The following is a 21222-nucleotide window of genomic DNA, read 5'->3' as shown; positions in this document are numbered from 1 at the left end:
CTGACTATGTATAATTGTTTCCCTCCATTAGTATTCTGGGACAAAGGAATACATATTGTAGTTAGTCCTAGAATTTCTGCACTGAAATAAATCCTGACTTCTAGTATTACGTTGTGCAATCCGAAAGTTTATACTTTTTATTTATTTATTTATACTTATTTAATATATTTATTTTGGGTAATAAAATATGAAACAAATACTTATTGGCATGTTATGACGTCAAGGTTAAGTTCCCAAACTAAAAAAAAGTGTAGGTACATTTTTCAACTTAAGTCATATTATTTTTGGTAGGTTTCAGTTTGATAAAGTTGAACCTTTACTTGTTACTTGTGGAAGTCCCTTGAAAACCAATTTAAGCGAACGCACAATTTATTAAAAGCAGCAATTTTATCACGGACTTTTCTAAGTTCGGTGATCACGTAACACGGTTATTACAAACTTTTAATTAAAATGTCAAGAAATTTTGTTAAAATGATGGACTGGGTAGCGTACGGGTTTAATTTCCTGCGTAGAGCCTCCATATATATTTTTTCAATAACATTAAAATCATTATCGAGAAATTTATCCGTTTCAAATTATTAATATTAATAATCAATAATTAATATTCTCTCGATTGATATTTATTGTTATTCAAAATGACATGAAAGGATTGCAGCAACTGATTTTAAACATTTATTCTTATTTTATTTTTATTTTTATATTTTTATTTATTTAGAAAAAAAGTAAATATTCACAAGAGATAAAAATATATTACATTTCATATCAGACATCACTTTTTTTGTTTACCCAATTTGTAGAGAAATATTCTCGGGTCAAACTGGGGAGCTAGTCTATGTGCTTATATATATAGATAATAATATGTATAGTTACAAAAATGGAAAAAGAATATTTTCAAAAATACTATAAAATACTTCAAAATATTGTACAATAAGAAAATTACATATAATTATAGAAACAGAATATAAACAAAAATCAACGAAAAATCAACAAAAATATAAGCAACAATATAAGCAACAGAAATAAGCAACAGAATTTGCTATTGATTGCTTAAATCGATCTTAATCGACAAGAATCAATGATGATCATTTCCCAATACTTATCAAACTAAAATGTGTCTTTTAAATATTGACAATTACTTTAGCATTTATAATAATCTTTGTAGACCATTTTATAATGATTTTCTCGCAGCGAAATTCTCGTCAAAGAGATCTTATAAAGGCGAAAGCGAAAATAATGATAAAATTTGATGTCGCATTTTTGAAGTGAAACTTCTTTACGCGCGTCATGCAATTTCGAGGAGTAAAACCAACTCATGACCGAAACGAAAATGCGGGACCGATTAAAGTTCATTTGATGTAGTAAAAGTTTTGAAGTAAAATATAAATGCTTCTTAGCTCATCTCGACAACTGGCGTTGGTGGTGTAATGGTCAGCATAGTTGCTTTCGAAGCAGTTGATCCGAGTTCGATTCTCGGCCATGGAATATTATTTTTTTGTTTTTAAGGAATTTTTTTTTTTTAATGGTTGACCATAATATCAATCCACTAAGTAATATTTTAGGCCTGTAGCATAATTGAAAAGTTAAAGAATGATATAAAATTTTTTATGATGTTAACGATAAAAAAATGAAAAAAAAACATAAAATTAAAATAAAAAATGGGCCAACGGCACGCGGTGTTCCCAAGCGGTCACCCATCCAAGTACTGACCGCGCCCAATGTTGCTTAACTTCGGTGATCGGACGAGAACCGGTGTGTTCAAAATGGTATGGTCGTTGGCAAAAGTTAAACAATATTAATTTCTATTCTACCTGCCAATAAATATATGAAAATTAGTATAAAAAAGCCCTAATAATATTGAAAAAATTAGCAAGGTGTGTGCGAGGTTGATAAAAATAATCATTACATACGCGCTTGAAAAAGATCGTAATTACATTAATAAGTTTGTAGGAATTTTTTTTTTCAATGGTTGACCATAATATCAATCCACTAAGTAATATTTTAGGCCTGTAGCATACTTGAAAAGTTAAAGAATTTTATGATATTATTAATTATAGTAATGATAAAAAAATAAAAAAAACATGAAATTAAAATAAAAAATAGGCCAACGGCACGCGGTGTTCCCAAGCGGTCACCCATCCAAGTACTGACCGCGCCCAATGTTGCTTAACTTCGGTGATCGGACGAGAACCGGTGTGTTCAACATGGTATGGTCGTTGGCAAACGCTAAACAATATTAATTTCTACTCTACCTGCCAATAAATATATGAAAATTAGTATAAAAAAGCCCTAATAATACTGAAAACATTAGCAAGGTGTAAATATTATATACCTAGTTTAACTCACTCTCCTAACTCATCTTCGCTGTCTACAGGCAGAGCGCACGACTGTGGTCGTGAAGAACCGAGGTTCGATCCCCGCTTTAACTAATTTTTTTTTTCTTTTTTTATAACTTTTAATTTTTTTTATCACATGCTACTTATAAATATGTCAATAGACAGAAAAAAAGAGAGAATGAAATGAAAAGAGAGAGAGAGAAGAATACTAGAAGTTTCACTTCTGTCTTGCGTAGGCTTGACACACCCATTTTTTTTTTATCAACCTCGCACACACCTTGCTAATTTTTTCAATATTATTAGGGCTTTTTTATACTAATTTTCATATATTTATTGGCAGGTAGAATAGAAATTAATATTGTTTAACTTTTGCCAACGACCATACCATTTTGAACACACCGGTTCTCGTCCGATCACCGAAGTTAAGCAACATTGGGCGCGGTCAGTACTTGGATGGGTGACCGCTTGGGAACACCGCGTGCCGTTGGCCCATTTTTTATTTTAATTTTATGTTTTTTTTCATTTTTTTATCGTTAACATCATAAAAAATTTTATATCATTCTTTAACTTTTCAATTATGCTACAGGCCTAAAATATTACTTAGTGGATTGATATTATGGTCAACCATTAAAAAAAAAAAATTCCTTAAAAACAAAAAAATAATATTCCATGGCCGAGAATCGAACTCGGATCAACTGCTTCGAAAGCAACTATGCTGACCATTACACCACCAACGCCAGTTGTCGAGATGAGCTAAGAAGCATTTATATTTTACTTCAAAACTTTTACTACATCAAATGAACTTTAATCGGTCCCGCATTTTCGTTTCGGTCATGAGTTGGTTTTACTCCTCGAAATTGCATGACGCGCGTAAAGAAGTTTCACTTCAAAAAAAACATGATTTCAATGTGAAGCTTAAAACATATGACTTCCTAAATAAAGTTCAGTTAAAAGGTGAACTCTGTGCAATTTACGCCCGCGACGATTTTTCAAAAGCTAGCGGCGCTTTATCAATTTTACAACTTTTTTATAGTACTTGTATATTAGAAGACTTTTCCGAGACTGTGAAATTACTAAAACGTGTGTTCACCATTCATGACCTTTGGGATGACCTCAGTTGAAAGCTAAAGATGTTTCTCAACGTTAAAAAGAATAACATCCTTTTTAAACACGTTGAGCCCGGACAGACTGAACGCAATATCAGTGTTAAGCATTGAAAAAAGGTTTATTCAGTCTATGCCTGATTTCAACACGAGAATCATAGAGGTCTTCGCTAAACAAAATGAGCGGAGAATAGAACTTTTTTATAAATACGTATGTACCTTTATTTAATTTATTTTCTGACTTAATGTTGTAATCCGGTGAACCCCCACATATTTTGACCACCGGCCGCCACTGCTGTTTGGTAATATTTTAAGAGTAGGTAGTAGGTATGTTAAAATTAGAAACAGGATATTTATTATTGGTAATTCATGAAAATTAATCTAAAAAGAGTTTAGTTTTTTTAGTTTTTGATACATACATAGTTCTTACATTTTATTTAATTTACTTTATTAGTTACATCTTTCGTCTTTTTGACATCATGTCTCCTACGTATTTTATCTGAATATCCCACCATAATTACGTTAACGCAAGAAGCCAATTCCACCGATGACTCCCAGATAAATAAATGCATAAACCAATTGAATGAATAACTAAGGCAGTAAAGAGTAAATGACCTGCCAATCCGAGTACATTCATCCTGAAGCAATTATCCTCAGATTTTATGATCTCCCGGAATTGGAACATCCAGTTATATTATGGCCACGGCTATTGCGAATTGAGATAACAGAGTTATAGTGACAAATCTACTGCTTCTAGACTTCCAGCCGTTCAGATAACAAGCCACAGCATCCGATCAATTAAGATGGTAGTTTTAGATCAGAGATCTACCCCCGGTGGAGTTGGACTTTGTTGGTGGTGGATTTGAGATATGGATTAGATTGCACGAGTCAGACAGTGCTAAAATGCCAATTACATAGCGATGGGGCGGAGGAAATGTTTATTTTATGTGATCAAAATATTTTGTCAGACATTTTCGGTGTAATATTAAATATTATAAAAACTATTTTCATGATTTTTTATTACTCTGCTTTTGGTCAACATCATCGTAGTGTTAAAAGGAACGAGCAATGTGAGAAACACTCATTTACTATAGAAACCTTGCTTGAAATGGTGGCTTAAGCTGCTTAGCCAAGTACTTTTCAATATTCTTCTACTTCTCTAATTCCCCTCCTCACTCTCTCCAGATAGGATAACGTAGTCTAAGCTTCTAAATGTTGAAACGTTTTGGCAATGGTGACAATTAACGACTAAATAAATATATTATATAAATGTAATACTAAATTTTCATCACATTACTTGGCATTAAAGAGTGGAAGATACTGTCAGTATCGCCCTGGGGAAAGATCACCATTCTTTTCTTGAAATGGCTTTGCCGTGTTTGGTGACCAAATTTTTAATAGTGAGGTACTTCCCCACTTTCCTTTACCCCATCTCCTTCCTCTCTCCATCGCCTCCAGCCTCCCAACATATCACATTTAGGGATGGCATAGTCTCACTGCCTGTAGACAATTTAATAAGTTATAGTAAAAAAACAATGTAAGGTGCTACTGAAGCGTTTGATTTTTTCTTTTTATATGATAAATAAATAAACGCTTTACTTAACTTCGTGAGTACCATCCTAACTGTTTGTTTGTTTTTTCTTGTTAGAATTCTCGAACACTTACCAACACCAGCATTAACCAAACAGAAGTCTTCCATTAAGCTAACAAACGCTATTTTGCAATCGATTTACAGCCAATAAAATGTTTAGCAAGAAACCGAGGGTGGGGGACATTACTCAGGGGTGGGCCCGGTGGACAGTGGACATGGGGTAGGATGGTAGGAATGTTGCGTTACTGGGAGAGAGATACGAGCAGAAACAGATGTGAAAAGTTTTTATTGAACCTTTTTCAAGGAGCTTTGATTTTTTTAAAGAGGAAAACGTTGTTATTTATATTTATCCATTTATTTATATTAAATATTTGGTTCTATATAAAATGACGAAAATGTACGCAATATTCTTTTGTCTTTTAATTCTGGAAAACAGGCATACGTGGCGTTATTTCAGTGGTATCTAAAACTATTTTTTTATTATTATTTAAAGAAAGCAAGACAAAAATATATATTACAGTAAATAATAAGATAAAATACAGAAAAAACAGAAAAGTTCCAACAAACTACTTTTCAGTAGTTTGTCGATGGCAACTTTTCACATAAAAAAATATTAAAAAAGATAAAACTTACTTTACAATGACAATAGTGATAACAATAAAAAATAACAATTTGTTTTAAAATATAAAAAAAAATATACACAACAGTGATAGTATCTACCAATAGTTTGTATTAGACTCTAATACAAACTATTTCTTTCAGCGAGCCAATTTTTCAACAAAATTTGTTTTTACATTTGTACATTTTTTTTTATTTCAGCAGGTAACATATTTAAGCAACTAGGTATCATGTAGTCCAGTGATTTTTGTCCATATTTGTTTAAATGCTTAGGTACAATTAGCCCTTCATTTAACGTAAAACGAGTGTTGTAAGTGTGGTCCAGTCTATTTATGTATATAGGGCTATTCATATGCTGAAATATAATTTTATACCACAGAATTGATCTTACTGAGAAAATTTTAAGATTCTGATAAAGGTATGGAACATTATGCCTTTGTTCGTATAAACTTTAATGAGCTAATAATTTAACTAGTGAATTTTGAACTGATTGAGCATGGTATTATTGTTATTGTTAGTGTTATTGATTTGTAATATTCAAGATAGAGAGTTATGGGGACATTACGATTAAGACACATCAATCACCAATCCTAGATAAATCATGATGGAAATGATGTTGCGCACAGAAAAAAATGCCAATTACTAGACAGAACGATTTGAAAATATGCGCAGCTACAGATTTGAAACAAACATGACGTCATCCGTATCTATTAATATTTTTCCGTATTATTATGTGAGCACAAAAGTCCTAACTTGACTCAACAGTCCGAAGGTAGTAGGACTACGGCATCTCCCATTGTCTTATGTTGGGAGAATACCTGGCTATTCAGATCTGGTCACCAAACACGATTATAGCCATTTCAAGTAAAGTTTCGAATCTGAATGTTTGAATTCGTTGAGAGTTCTAAACAAAAAGGAATTTTGATTCTGTACCTACTGAAAAATTATATCAAACACAAAAATAAAAAAAATTATTATCAAAATGAGAATAAGATGACAATCTATTGCCTTATTTTAGTGAGCAAAATCTTAATGTCATAATTTTAAACGTTCTTTACCTGTTTACTTGTTTATATAGATCTTTTAACAACAGTAATTTAACATAAACAAAAAAAAATAACTGATGTAAATCATTGCCCAATACTACAGTCAAATATGAATAAGTTTAAAGATTGGTGCGTACAAAATAATCTATTTTTAAATGTAGGAAATGCAAAACCTTAACTTTCTGGAGAAATAAAAATCCTGTTATTCCATTGACAATACAGCTTTAGAAAGGGTCACGAAAATGAGAGATTTTTGGATGAAAAACTTAGTTTTTCAAAAAACAAAACAAAACAAAAATTTAATTGTAATCAAAGGCACTAGGCTTTATATTAAGGCGAAGGTTAGTACTAAATCACTATTTTTATTAATCTTAATAACGAATTGGTGTACATTACGATTACCAAAAATATGCTTTAGATTAATTGAAGGTTTTCCTATCGTTTCGCTTGACTAGAATACAAATAAAAATAAATTACTCATAAAAAATATAAATGTAAACTACAAAAAAAATATTTTTTCAATAGAAATGTATAAACGCGTAAAGGAAACAACTTTAAAAATATACAGTATTATAGCTAAGATTATCTGCGACAGTTTCACTTGATAATTCTTTTTGCTTTCTTATAAAATTATTTTTAAAATAAATGTGTATACCAAGAATATAAACATTTTTGGCTTGTAGCTTCCTCTTAAAACAACTAAAAACTTTAACTCATGCAAACCATTATACTGTTATACATATCTCTAGTTAGAAGCATAATTTTTCCGTATTTCGGACAGTTTAGCAATGATTTGTGAATGCGATATATCTGTCACTTATAAAACGGTAGTTTCAAACTATAAAGCTGAAAATCATTTAAAACAAAATAAAAATTATAATTCCAAACAATTTTATTATATTCCGCCGCTCACTTACCATCAAATCAAGATAGTCCCGATCACGAAAAAACTTTCATCAAGTCATTAAAAGAGCAAACAGAGCTGAATTTCGTAAATAACACGAATAGCTGACAAACGAGCTCGGGCCAAATCAACCCCCTCCCTTTATCTGTCAGAACGTCAAATTTTCATTTAGGATATTCGCTGGAAATCATCATTGGACATTTATTCTACCCGCCACCTGCGCGTTCCCAGGGAATTTGAATACCCATGGCTAAATACTGAGTGCCTGATTTGGTATTTTATGTCATACAAATAAGCTTCCCTTGCTGCATAAAATTAAAATTAGGGTTGCCAGTTTTCCAACGCTAGTTAAATAATAATTTTATTAACGCCGCATCTTGGGATACAACAACTACTGCTTTAATCACAACAGATTACTGAACAGAAACTATAGCTAGAATAATTTTACACGGCAAAATTTTACTAACTTTTAAAAGGAAAAAAAAAAAACAGTTTGTCATCGTTTATTTTTGTAAATTTACATTGAAAACAATTACAGGTACCACCTTATTTATCTTCATCGAAAATTTTTGTACTAGAACTACTGATTCTTAACAAATTGTGAACGAAAAAGTGTTGATGTGATTTTATTAATTAACCATCTTTATATGAGTCACATAGATTTGCTCTCCAAAACGCACTACGAAAGTCTCCAATCTGGGAGAAATGGGACCCTTCAAGTAACAGCTTTTAAAATCATGAACATTGACAGCCCATACTTTTTGGAATGCTATAAATTGTTTGTAATGAACAACTACCGTCATGGCCCACGACTCGCTCTGTATTCCACACGGAAGAACGGAATTTATAGCCCAGTATCGCATTAAAAGAGGTATGGTGCTGCTAAATGATACCTCTAGGTCTCTTGACATTTTCAACATTGGTCTTGAAGATTTCAAAAGTCATTTTAGGCAAGAACTTTAAAATATCGGTTATTGTAAAATGTTTCATTTAAAGTTTTGTATATTTCATATGTATTGTAATAGGATTGAATCAATCTGTAATGCACAAAAAAAACTTGTAGGTAACGACTTCACATCAACTTAAACTTGCTACAGTAAAACTCGTTGATCTGTTAAACTACACATTGAACCAAGGATTAAAAAAAACAATCGCTTTGGTGGTCTTTTTCACAATATTAAAGAGTAAATAATTTTTGCATCATGCTAGAAAAGTATGCCTTTCGTACCCACTAACTTTTTAAAGTCCAGTTGTTTTGCCGAAATTCAAGTGTAACATTGTCATCAAATGGCCATTCACCGACATTTTTTTTGATATTTGAAAGATCCCGTTAAACGCCGATTCCAGATGCGTTTCAGCTATTTATAATAATCTGGCAAAATGATAGTTGTCCTCTTCTACTGATCAGAATATGTCCCTAACGGGAACCTTTCAACTTTCAAAAAAACAAAATGGATCTTAATTGACATTTTACGACAACGTTACATTTGAATTTCTGCGAAACAACTGGGCTTAAGAATGTCTGCTTCTTCCGTTACAATTGAAAAACTCATATCAAGTAAAACTTTTGTGTAACCCCTGCTTCACTGACATTTTAAAAGAACTCATTTGCATTTTATTGGATTTCTATGCCCTGTCTAAATGGCTAAATAGATGATAACATGTCAGCAACCAAAGCAGGTCCTATAATACACAACTGTTAATATAGTGAGAGGAGTATAATTGTGGGTGGTGGGTGCACTGGGTGGGTAGCGTGGAAAGGGAGAGACGTCGTTTTTTAAACTTTCGTCAATCAAAAGACATGATTTGATCAGTAATCATTTTTCTTTTTATTACTCTGAATTGTAAACGGCGAAAGTTTTGACACGAAATATAATTTAAATTGCTTGAAATTGTTACATTTTCTATGAAAAATGACACCGGGATTTTTAATAAAAAATAAAGTTAAAAAAAACGAAATAAAAGTGCGAATTAAATTTAAAAAAAATGTTTATTTAAAGTCTAAAGCAGCAACGCCAATTAATAATAGAATGTGACCTCTAGCATCATGGAATTTACACAGCTTTTTCTTTCTGGAATTTGAAGAACAATGCCACCACTTTCAGCTTGTTTCATCAATTATTTCATTGAGTTCAACATCATTAAGGCGCTTGAGATGATTTCGCTCATAAACGGCGCTATAAAAATCACCCAAATATTAAATCAAGACACCTTTTAACACACTAAATAAAGAAGAAAGAATGATAAGGCGATGAAAATCGACCAAATCCGATATGTAAAAAAAACCTTGATTATTTGTTTCGATTCGATTGATGAACATTTTTTTGATCCAGCTTTTTTCACCAATCTCACCAGTGTCTAACTACCCGGGTTGTTCTTATTCCTGGTTTATCGAAGCGAACAGAAACAGAATTATTGGTGATAGATGCGGGCGTCAAATAAAACTAGTCAAGGGATGAAAATGTTTTAAGTATGTACACATCAGCTATCAACTTTATTGCAACAAGGGGAACCCTTAATCAGTCCGCATCAATTCAACGCATTCGAATTAGCTAGACTGATTGTTGTCCGGTAATGCAATTCATTTATTAAATTTATTGATATTGATGCTTTTCTGTATAATTTATTAACGTCATGATATTAGCAAGAGTGTTAACATTTGTAACAAAAAAGGGCACATTTTTTATGTTGCGCTTTTCACAAAATTCTAATTTCAAATAGAATTTTGTTTGATTTTGGTGGTAAAGTAACTTCTGGGGAATTTGAAAATGGGTATTTCATATTAAGGCGATGCTATACGTTGTAATTCAAAATCAGGTGTTTTGGTTTGAAAATTTGGTCGCCTAGAAATGTTTCAGATGCTTTAATTAAATACTGCGAGTAGAATACATCTTGGCCTTTGAAATAATCGAGTATTTTTTAGATAAGTCTTTTTATAAGCCCAGAAAAAACCGGTCAATTGTTTATCAGGGGCGGTCGTGGAAGCATTTTCGCACTTTGATTTTAATGTATGAAGTATTGCAACATTAGTGACGAGACGCTAACATATTTACGTTGTGTTCTTCAATTTTGAAAGCGGCATCTTAAGAATAAAAAACGTCTCGACTCACATACAAAATTCAGCTGAAAAAAACATGTCGGCTCACATACAAAATACAGCTGAAAAAAAAAGTTTTTTGAGGCTGGTGACTGGTGACCTCACGGGACTGATGACGTCACGGATCACATAGATTTTGATCTGTTTTTCAGAGACCAGAAAAATAAAAAAAAAACAATAAATATAACTAAAACAGTTTCTCGGAGTTTGCCAACCATTTGTTGGAAACTAGTCATACTTTTAACTTCAATACTGGAATAGAATTAATACATTGTAATGTCAATGGCATCCAGTTAGATAAACTAGAAATTTTAGAGATTAGAAAGAGTGTGAACGCAAAATTGAATATTATTAACAATCAAAAATTATTTTTAAATGACCCAATATTAAACTTATTCCCTTTGTAAATTGTTCCATATTGCCTCTCTTTCCCCTATCCGTTTTATCTTTTCATTGTTGTCATTGTTTTTGTCTATTATTTTTTAATGACACCATTGTCTATGTCTATTTTTTATCTATTGACACCATTGTTTATGTCTATTATTTATAATTAGTTTTATCAAAAACCCTGAAGAAGTGAGCGTTGCTCATGAAACATGTTGGTAATAAACAATAAAAGTGGTTAAAACGAAGTATTTTATTAATTTTTAAATAAATATAACAATGAAAAAAGTAATAAATGGACTCTCTAAAGTAATAAATAATGGTTCCTCATTGTTATATCCTTGGTTTATCAGGTTGAATTAATAAGCAGTACAACTTCACTTAAGAATATATTAATCAGATCACGATTCACAATGTAAAGCATTAGCAACATATAATGCAAAAATATCCAACTTTAAAAAACTTATTTAAAATAAAAGATATGTTTTTGAAGTGAAACTTCTTTACGCGCGTCATGCAATTTCGAGGAGTAAAACCAACTCATGACCGAAACGAAAATGCGGGACCGATTAAAGTTCATTTGATGTAGTAAAAGTTTTGAAGTAAAATATAAATGCTTCTTAGCTCATCTCGACAACTGGCGTTGGTGGTGTAATGGTCAGCATAGTTGCTTTCGAAGCAGTTGATCCGAGTTCGATTCTCGGCCATGGAATATTATTTTTTTGTTTTTAAGGAATTTTTTTTTTTTAATGGTTGACCATAATATCAATCCACTAAGTAATATTTTAGGCCTGTAGCATAATTGAAAAGTTAAAGAATGATATAAAATTTTTTATGATGTTAACGATAAAAAAATGAAAAAAAAACATAAAATTAAAATAAAAAATGGGCCAACGGCACGCGGTGTTCCCAAGCGGTCACCCATCCAAGTACTGACCGCGCCCAATGTTGCTTAACTTCGGTGATCGGACGAGAACCGGTGTGTTCAAAATGGTATGGTCGTTGGCAAAAGTTAAACAATATTAATTTCTATTCTACCTGCCAATAAATATATGAAAATTAGTATAAAAAAGCCCTAATAATATTGAAAAAATTAGCAAGGTGTGTGCGAGGTTGATAAAAATAATCATTACATACGCGCTTGAAAAAGATCGTAATTACATTAATAAGTTTGTAGGAATTTTTTTTTTCAATGGTTGACCATAATATCAATCCACTAAGTAATATTTTAGGCCTGTAGCATACTTGAAAAGTTAAAGAATTTTATGATATTATTAATTATAGTAATGATAAAAAAATAAAAAAAACATGAAATTAAAATAAAAAATAGGCCAACGGCACGCGGTGTTCCCAAGCGGTCACCCATCCAAGTACTGACCGCGCCCAATGTTGCTTAACTTCGGTGATCGGACGAGAACCGGTGTGTTCAACATGGTATGGTCGTTGGCAAACGCTAAACAATATTAATTTCTACTCTACCTGCCAATAAATATATGAAAATTAGTATAAAAAAGCCCTAATAATACTGAAAACATTAGCAAGGTGTAAATATTATATACCTAGTTTAACTCACTCTCCTAACTCATCTTCGCTGTCTACAGGCAGAGCGCACGACTGTGGTCGTGAAGAACCGAGGTTCGATCCCCGCTTTAACTAATTTTTTTTTTCTTTTTTTATAACTTTTAATTTTTTTTATCACATGCTACTTATAAATATGTCAATAGACAGAAAAAAAGAGAGAATGAAATGAAAAGAGAGAGAGAGAAGAATACTAGAAGTTTCACTTCTGTCTTGCGTAGGCTTGACACACCCATTTTTTTACAACAATCTCATTATTTTTTGCTTAACTATTGCAGAAAACAAACAGTTTTATTCTTAATTATTTTTAGGTAATTTTATAAAAAAATCATTTCTGGAATTAATTTTCTCATATATATTTTAGATTAGGAGATATACTGGCTTTAGTATAACCTTCAATTTAAATGTTTGGAGGGCACATAGGAGAAGCGAGAAGGGGAAGAGTGGGGACTTTTATGAAAGTACTCCCTGAAGTAGGTACTATTCACATGCGAAAATTCAGCTTTCCCCGAATTTGTTCCAGTTAAGGTCGATTTTTTATTGACTGGGCTATAGGCGACCTGTCCTTAACCTGAAATTCGCAATGCTCGTATATTAAAAGTGGTACCTATACACCATGTCGTTCTCATTCGTACATCTATGTCACACTAAACCAAATGCAGATACACTACAATAATAATTACAATACCGCAATCAATTTCGAATATTATTATAAGAGTTTGTTTGGTTTCAACCGATACAAGATTTATACTTTTTACTTGTTTTATGACTTAATAATTATAATTTTTTTTTGTATTTAATACTCAACGCATGATGACAACATCTTGTAAATAAAATAGTTACATTTCGTTCTTTTTTCTTCTATGAATATATTTTATATCACTCCGTTAAATGTTCCTAATAAACAATAAATAAATAAATCAATATGTACCTAAATAAAATAAAAGATTAAAACAATTCTTCTAGGAAATATTCTTTGCAGGTAGGTTTGTTTGCAATGTTTTCATTGCTATTGTAAATTTAAGTTCATTAGGTTACGTATGATATTGAGAGCCAGCAATATATATATATTTTTTAAATTTAATATTTGTATGTTTTTTACAATAAATATACAATTATACATATTATACAGTGTTATCAGGGTAAATAATAATAGCTTTTCCTCACCATAAAGAGACGAGGCTCTTGTGTTTGGTGAGTGAATCCTAGCTCAATTATATGGAATCATGTAAGTAAGTAAATAATATATTTGCAAAACCAAAGGGATAAGTAAGAAATAGGCAAGATTTATCAATAATACAGTTTCAAGATTTGAAGGAAATAATAATAAGAGTAAGATATGGACTTTTATAGTAGTTTTAGGTAATTTTTTAATTTTATTTTAAATTCCTGAATATGATTTATTGTTTTTTTCTACATCCAAGTTTGCAATCTATCCAGTTTGATAATGACCTTGAACACCGAAAAATCTTGAACATCTCACAAAAACAAAAATTAAAATACTTAAAATAAAATCTGTTTCTTTGTTATTGATAAATCTTGCATTTTTCTTATTTATTAACAATATTTTATTATTACTTATATGATAATACACAATTGCGCTAGAATTCCTTCACCGAATACAAGAACCTGTCTCTTTATGGCGAGGAAAGGCTATTTTTAATTTGATTAATAACATGGCAATAACTTGATTACTTTAAGTTTAAAAAAACAAATAAATATGTTTTAAGAATTAAACACAATCCGTCTTACTAATTAGTTTCATCCACGCCCGTTCAGCGTTGGCGTAGTAAACCCGGCCTCGAACCTGGTTTAAGACCGATTTAACCAAACAACCGCAATAGTAATAAGTCAAGATTTTTACTATTCTGACCTTACGCGCCGCGTAATATTGACACTAAGTTTTTTGTAAGAATGAATAACAACAAATATTTGAATTAGTTAAATCAATTTTTCGCTGAATTTACCTAAGTTGAGAGCCAAGTGTATTGCGTTATATGATACTGTTTGGCAGTGGCGGCCAGCTAATATGTGCTCCCGAGCGCCGAACAACCAACAAGATTTCCGACATGGCTAATCACAATACGAAACTCGGTTCGGTTATAATATCTCATTCAAAAGGTACCTACTTATTAAGCGCGCTTAACTTGCAGACCGACTTTGACTTGTGCCTATGTTCGTAGCAGTTCGTTTTCGATTGCGATCCAAAATTTAATTGCTTTGTCGCATATTCTGTGGAACAGTCGAAAGCGTGGGTACATACCAGTGCATACTATTCTTTGCAAATAATACCATATCAAGGACGGCGTTCGGGGTTTTACCACCACATCAGAAGGAACGGTTTATTCAGAAGAAAGTTAAACTAAAACGCGTTTGTTTGATATTATTGTCGAAATCGTGGTTTAAATTTACCATCTGCTATTTTTCAGCGAATGTTCCGCTTCTTCGATACAAGCATACAAGATAAAACTTGTCATTAAGAGATGAGTGATGGTCAGATTACATATTATCAGTTCAGTCAGTACTCGCCGTTGCCGGGCATTGTCTCTTGCATTTAAAACTTTTCTTACTCTGCTCTAAGTTTTGAAGTTTAATTGGAGGTTATATCGATCTTGTATATCAATTATTAATAAGGCATATCAATTGCAGGTTATACTAATTTATGATTACTTTGTGTTTGTTCAACGTATAAATTAGGAATGAGTTTGAATGTGGAATACAGAACAATAGGTCGAGATTTGAAAAAAAAGTGATAGTAAAAAATACCGGTCCACCTAAACCTGATAATAAAACAAGAGTGCAAATCTGTATCAAAGAAGTTTACTCGATCATTTAACAAAACAATGTATAACAAAGCTTCGTGGCTCTGTGGATGTGATCAATTGAATAGTTTATTTTGTTTTTCGTATTTAATTTACGATATTGATTCAGTTTGGGCAATCAGCGGTGTTACTGATGTAACTCGCCTTTCTGAAAAAATCAAAAAACATAATTCTTGTCATTTACATTTACAAAACATTTTGGGCTTAAAGTTTTTAGGAAAAGTTGACATAAGAATGCAATTGGATTCAGTCTACCGTGCCTAAGTTAAACACCATAATGAGCTAGTTAATAAAAATCTAAAAATATAAAAATAAAAAAAATGGGTGTGTCAAGCCTACGCAAGACAGAAGTGAAACTTCTAGTATTCTTCTCTCTCTCTCTTTTCATTTCATTCTCTCTTTTTGAAGTGAAACTTCTTTACGCGCGTCATGCAATTTCGAGGAGTAAAACCAACTCATGACCGAAACGAAAATGCGGGACCGATTAAAGTTCATTTGATGTAGTAAAAGTTTTGAAGTAAAATATAAATGCTTCTTAGCTCATCTCGACAACTGGCGTTGGTGGTGTAATGGTCAGCATAGTTGCTTTCGAAGCAGTTGATCCGAGTTCGATTCTCGGCCATGGAATATTATTTTTTTGTTTTTAAGGAATTTTTTTTTTTTAATGGTTGACCATAATATCAATCCACTAAGTAATATTTTAGGCCTGTAGCATAATTGAAAAGTTAAAGAATGATATAAAATTTTTTATGATGTTAACGATAAAAAAATGAAAAAAAAACATAAAATTAAAATAAAAAATGGGCCAACGGCACGCGGTGTTCCCAAGCGGTCACCCATCCAAGTACTGACCGCGCCCAATGTTGCTTAACTTCGGTGATCGGACGAGAACCGGTGTGTTCAAAATGGTATGGTCGTTGGCAAAAGTTAAACAATATTAATTTCTATTCTACCTGCCAATAAATATATGAAAATTAGTATAAAAAAGCCCTAATAATATTGAAAAAATTAGCAAGGTGTGTGCGAGGTTGATAAAAATAATCATTACATACGCGCTTGAAAAAGATCGTAATTACATTAATAAGTTTGTAGGAATTTTTTTTTTCAATGGTTGACCATAATATCAATCCACTAAGTAATATTTTAGGCCTGTAGCATACTTGAAAAGTTAAAGAATTTTATGATATTATTAATTATAGTAATGATAAAAAAATAAAAAAAACATGAAATTAAAATAAAAAATAGGCCAACGGCACGCGGTGTTCCCAAGCGGTCACCCATCCAAGTACTGACCGCGCCCAATGTTGCTTAACTTCGGTGATCGGACGAGAACCGGTGTGTTCAACATGGTATGGTCGTTGGCAAACGCTAAACAATATTAATTTCTACTCTACCTGCCAATAAATATATGAAAATTAGTATAAAAAAGCCCTAATAATACTGAAAACATTAGCAAGGTGTAAATATTATATACCTAGTTTAACTCACTCTCCTAACTCATCTTCGCTGTCTACAGGCAGAGCGCACGACTGTGGTCGTGAAGAACCGAGGTTCGATCCCCGCTTTAACTAATTTTTTTTTTCTTTTTTTATAACTTTTAATTTTTTTTATCACATGCTACTTATAAATATGTCAATAGACAGAAAAAAAGAGAGAATGAAATGAAAAGAGAGAGAGAGAAGAATACTAGAAGTTTCACTTCTGTCTTGCGTAGGCTTGACACACCCATTTTTTTTTTATCAACCTCGCACACACCTTGCTAATTTTTTCAATATTATTAGGGCTTTTTTATACTAATTTTCATATATTTATTGGCAGGTAGAATAGAAATTAATATTGTTTAACTTTTGCCAACGACCATACCATTTTGAACACACCGGTTCTCGTCCGATCACCGAAGTTAAGCAACATTGGGCGCGGTCAGTACTTGGATGGGTGACCGCTTGGGAACACCGCGTGCCGTTGGCCCATTTTTTATTTTAATTTTATGTTTTTTTTCATTTTTTTATCGTTAACATCATAAAAAATTTTATATCATTCTTTAACTTTTCAATTATGCTACAGGCCTAAAATATTACTTAGTGGATTGATATTATGGTCAACCATTAAAAAAAAAAAATTCCTTAAAAACAAAAAAATAATATTCCATGGCCGAGAATCGAACTCGGATCAACTGCTTCGAAAGCAACTATGCTGACCATTACACCACCAACGCCAGTTGTCGAGATGAGCTAAGAAGCATTTATATTTTACTTCAAAACTTTTACTACATCAAATGAACTTTAATCGGTCCCGCATTTTCGTTTCGGTCATGAGTTGGTTTTACTCCTCGAAATTGCATGACGCGCGTAAAGAAGTTTCACTTCAAAAAAAACATGATTTCAATGTGAAGCTTAAAACATATGACTTCCTAAATAAAGTTCAGTTAAAAGGTGAACTCTGTGCAATTTACGCCCGCGACGATTTTTCAAAAGCTAGCGGCGCTTTATCAATTTTACAACTTTTTTATAGTACTTGTATATTAGAAGACTTTTCCGAGACTGTGAAATTACTAAAACGTGTGTTCACCATTCATGACCTTTGGGATGACCTCAGTTGAAAGCTAAAGATGTTTCTCAACGTTAAAAAGAATAACATCCTTTTTAAACACGTTGAGCCCGGACAGACTGAACGCAATATCAGTGTTAAGCATTGAAAAAAGGTTTATTCAGTCTATGCCTGATTTCAACACGAGAATCATAGAGGTCTTCGCTAAACAAAATGAGCGGAGAATAGAACTTTTTTATAAATACGTATGTACCTTTATTTAATTTATTTTCTGACTTAATGTTGTAATCCGGTGAACCCCCACATATTTTGACCACCGGCCGCCACTGCTGTTTGGTAATATTTTAAGAGTAGGTAGTAGGTATGTTAAAATTAGAAACAGGATATTTATTATTGGTAATTCATGAAAATTAATCTAAAAAGAGTTTAGTTTTTTTAGTTTTTGATACATACATAGTTCTTACATTTTATTTAATTTACTTTATTAGTTACATCTTTCGTCTTTTTGACATCATGTCTCCTACGTATTTTATCTGAATATCCCACCATAATTACGTTAACGCAAGAAGCCAATTCCACCGATGACTCCCAGATAAATAAATGCATAAACCAATTGAATGAATAACTAAGGCAGTAAAGAGTAAATGACCTGCCAATCCGAGTACATTCATCCTGAAGCAATTATCCTCAGATTTTATGATCTCCCGGAATTGGAACATCCAGTTATATTATGGCCACGGCTATTGCGAATTGAGATAACAGAGTTATAGTGACAAATCTACTGCTTCTAGACTTCCAGCCGTTCAGATAACAAGCCACAGCATCCGATCAATTAAGATGGTAGTTTTAGATCAGAGATCTACCCCCGGTGGAGTTGGACTTTGTTGGTGGTGGATTTGAGATATGGATTAGATTGCACGAGTCAGACAGTGCTAAAATGCCAATTACATAGCGATGGGGCGGAGGAAATGTTTATTTTATGTGATCAAAATATTTTGTCAGACATTTTCGGTGTAATATTAAATATTATAAAAACTATTTTCATGATTTTTTATTACTCTGCTTTTGGTCAACATCATCGTAGTGTTAAAAGGAACGAGCAATGTGAGAAACACTCATTTACTATAGAAACCTTGCTTGAAATGGTGGCTTAAGCTGCTTAGCCAAGTACTTTTCAATATTCTTCTACTTCTCTAATTCCCCTCCTCACTCTCTCCAGATAGGATAACGTAGTCTAAGCTTCTAAATGTTGAAACGTTTTGGCAATGGTGACAATTAACGACTAAATAAATATATTATATAAATGTAATACTAAATTTTCATCACATTACTTGGCATTAAAGAGTGGAAGATACTGTCAGTATCGCCCTGGGGAAAGATCACCATTCTTTTCTTGAAATGGCTTTGCCGTGTTTGGTGACCAAATTTTTAATAGTGAGGTACTTCCCCACTTTCCTTTACCCCATCTCCTTCCTCTCTCCATCGCCTCCAGCCTCCCAACATATCACATTTAGGGATGGCATAGTCTCACTGCCTGTAGACAATTTAATAAGTTATAGTAAAAAAACAATGTAAGGTGCTACTGAAGCGTTTGATTTTTTCTTTTTATATGATAAATAAATAAACGCTTTACTTAACTTCGTGAGTACCATCCTAACTGTTTGTTTGTTTTTTCTTGTTAGAATTCTCGAACACTTACCAACACCAGCATTAACCAAACAGAAGTCTTCCATTAAGCTAACAAACGCTATTTTGCAATCGATTTACAGCCAATAAAATGTTTAGCAAGAAACCGAGGGTGGGGGACATTACTCAGGGGTGGGCCCGGTGGACAGTGGACATGGGGTAGGATGGTAGGAATGTTGCGTTACTGGGAGAGAGATACGAGCAGAAACAGATGTGAAAAGTTTTTATTGAACCTTTTTCAAGGAGCTTTGATTTTTTTAAAGAGGAAAACGTTGTTATTTATATTTATCCATTTATTTATATTAAATATTTGGTTCTATATAAAATGACGAAAATGTACGCAATATTCTTTTGTCTTTTAATTCTGGAAAACAGGCATACGTGGCGTTATTTCAGTGGTATCTAAAACTATTTTTTTATTATTATTTAAAGAAAGCAAGACAAAAATATATATTACAGTAAATAATAAGATAAAATACAGAAAAAACAGAAAAGTTCCAACAAACTACTTTTCAGTAGTTTGTCGATGGCAACTTTTCACATAAAAAAATATTAAAAAAGATAAAACTTACTTTACAATGACAATAGTGATAACAATAAAAAATAACAATTTGTTTTAAAATATAAAAAAAAATATACACAACAGTGATAGTATCTACCAATAGTTTGTATTAGACTCTAATACAAACTATTTCTTTCAGCGAGCCAATTTTTCAACAAAATTTGTTTTTACATTTGTACATTTTTTTTTATTTCAGCAGGTAACATATTTAAGCAACTAGGTATCATGTAGTCCAGTGATTTTTGTCCATATTTGTTTAAATGCTTAGGTACAATTAGCCCTTCATTTAACGTAAAACGAGTGTTGTAAGTGTGGTCCAGTCTATTTATGTATATAGGGCTATTCATATGCTGAAATATAATTTTATACCACAGAATTGATCTTACTGAGAAAATTTTAAGATTCTGATAAAGGTATGGAACATTATGCCTTTGTTCGTATAAACTTTAATGAGCTAATAATTTAACTAGTGAATTTTGAACTGATTGAGCATGGTATTATTGTTATTGTTAGTGTTATTGATTTGTAATATTCAAGATAGAGAGTTATGGGGACATTACGATTAAGACACATCAATCACCAATCCTAGATAAATCATGATGGAAATGATGTTGCGCACAGAAAAAAATGCCAATTACTAGACAGAACGATTTGAAAATATGCGCAGCTACAGATTTGAAACAAACATGACGTCATCCGTATCTATTAATATTTTTCCGTATTATTATGTGAGCACAAAAGTCCTAACTTGACTCAACAGTCCGAAGGTAGTAGGACTACGGCATCTCCCATTGTCTTATGTTGGGAGAATACCTGGCTATTCAGATCTGGTCACCAAACACGATTATAGCCATTTCAAGTAAAGTTTCGAATCTGAATGTTTGAATTCGTTGAGAGTTCTAAACAAAAAGGAATTTTGATTCTGTACCTACTGAAAAATTATATCAAACA

At 32.2% G+C, this 21222-nt stretch overlaps 8 non-coding genes across 8 annotated transcripts; 2 read left to right on the top strand and 6 right to left on the bottom strand.

Annotated features, from left to right (window-relative positions):
- Positions 1-1658: 1658 nt before the first annotated feature.
- LOC149412830 (5S ribosomal RNA) lies at positions 1659-1777 on the bottom strand. The gene has a single exon (XR_016304507.1). It is a non-coding gene; the product is annotated as a 5S ribosomal RNA (ribosomal RNA).
- A 322-nt stretch (positions 1778-2099) lies between these two features.
- Positions 2100-2218, bottom strand: LOC149412829 (5S ribosomal RNA). Its single transcript, XR_016304390.1, has one exon. It is a non-coding gene; the product is annotated as a 5S ribosomal RNA (ribosomal RNA).
- A 486-nt stretch (positions 2219-2704) lies between these two features.
- LOC149412828 (5S ribosomal RNA) lies at positions 2705-2823 on the top strand. The gene has a single exon (XR_016304506.1). It is a non-coding gene; the product is annotated as a 5S ribosomal RNA (ribosomal RNA).
- Positions 2824-11964: 9141 nt separating this feature from the next.
- On the bottom strand, positions 11965-12083 carry LOC149412827 (5S ribosomal RNA). The gene has a single exon (XR_016304505.1). It is a non-coding gene; the product is annotated as a 5S ribosomal RNA (ribosomal RNA).
- Positions 12084-12405: 322 nt separating this feature from the next.
- LOC149412826 (5S ribosomal RNA) lies at positions 12406-12524 on the bottom strand. Its single transcript, XR_016304379.1, has one exon. It is a non-coding gene; the product is annotated as a 5S ribosomal RNA (ribosomal RNA).
- A 3755-nt stretch (positions 12525-16279) lies between these two features.
- LOC149412825 (5S ribosomal RNA) lies at positions 16280-16398 on the bottom strand. Its single transcript, XR_016304504.1, has one exon. It is a non-coding gene; the product is annotated as a 5S ribosomal RNA (ribosomal RNA).
- A 322-nt stretch (positions 16399-16720) lies between these two features.
- On the bottom strand, positions 16721-16839 carry LOC149412824 (5S ribosomal RNA). The gene has a single exon (XR_016304368.1). It is a non-coding gene; the product is annotated as a 5S ribosomal RNA (ribosomal RNA).
- A 486-nt stretch (positions 16840-17325) lies between these two features.
- Positions 17326-17444, top strand: LOC149412823 (5S ribosomal RNA). Its single transcript, XR_016304503.1, has one exon. It is a non-coding gene; the product is annotated as a 5S ribosomal RNA (ribosomal RNA).
- Positions 17445-21222: the final 3778 nt, after the last annotated feature.

This window comes from Hesperophylax consimilis, chromosome 22, assembly GCF_061612785.1.
Source record: "Hesperophylax consimilis isolate HC1 chromosome 22, BYU_Hcon_1.0, whole genome shotgun sequence".
NCBI classification, from domain to species: Eukaryota; Metazoa; Arthropoda; class Insecta; order Trichoptera; family Limnephilidae; genus Hesperophylax; species Hesperophylax consimilis.
Note: the sequence above shows the minus strand (reverse complement) of the source record. Positions and strands in the feature narration are given on the sequence as shown.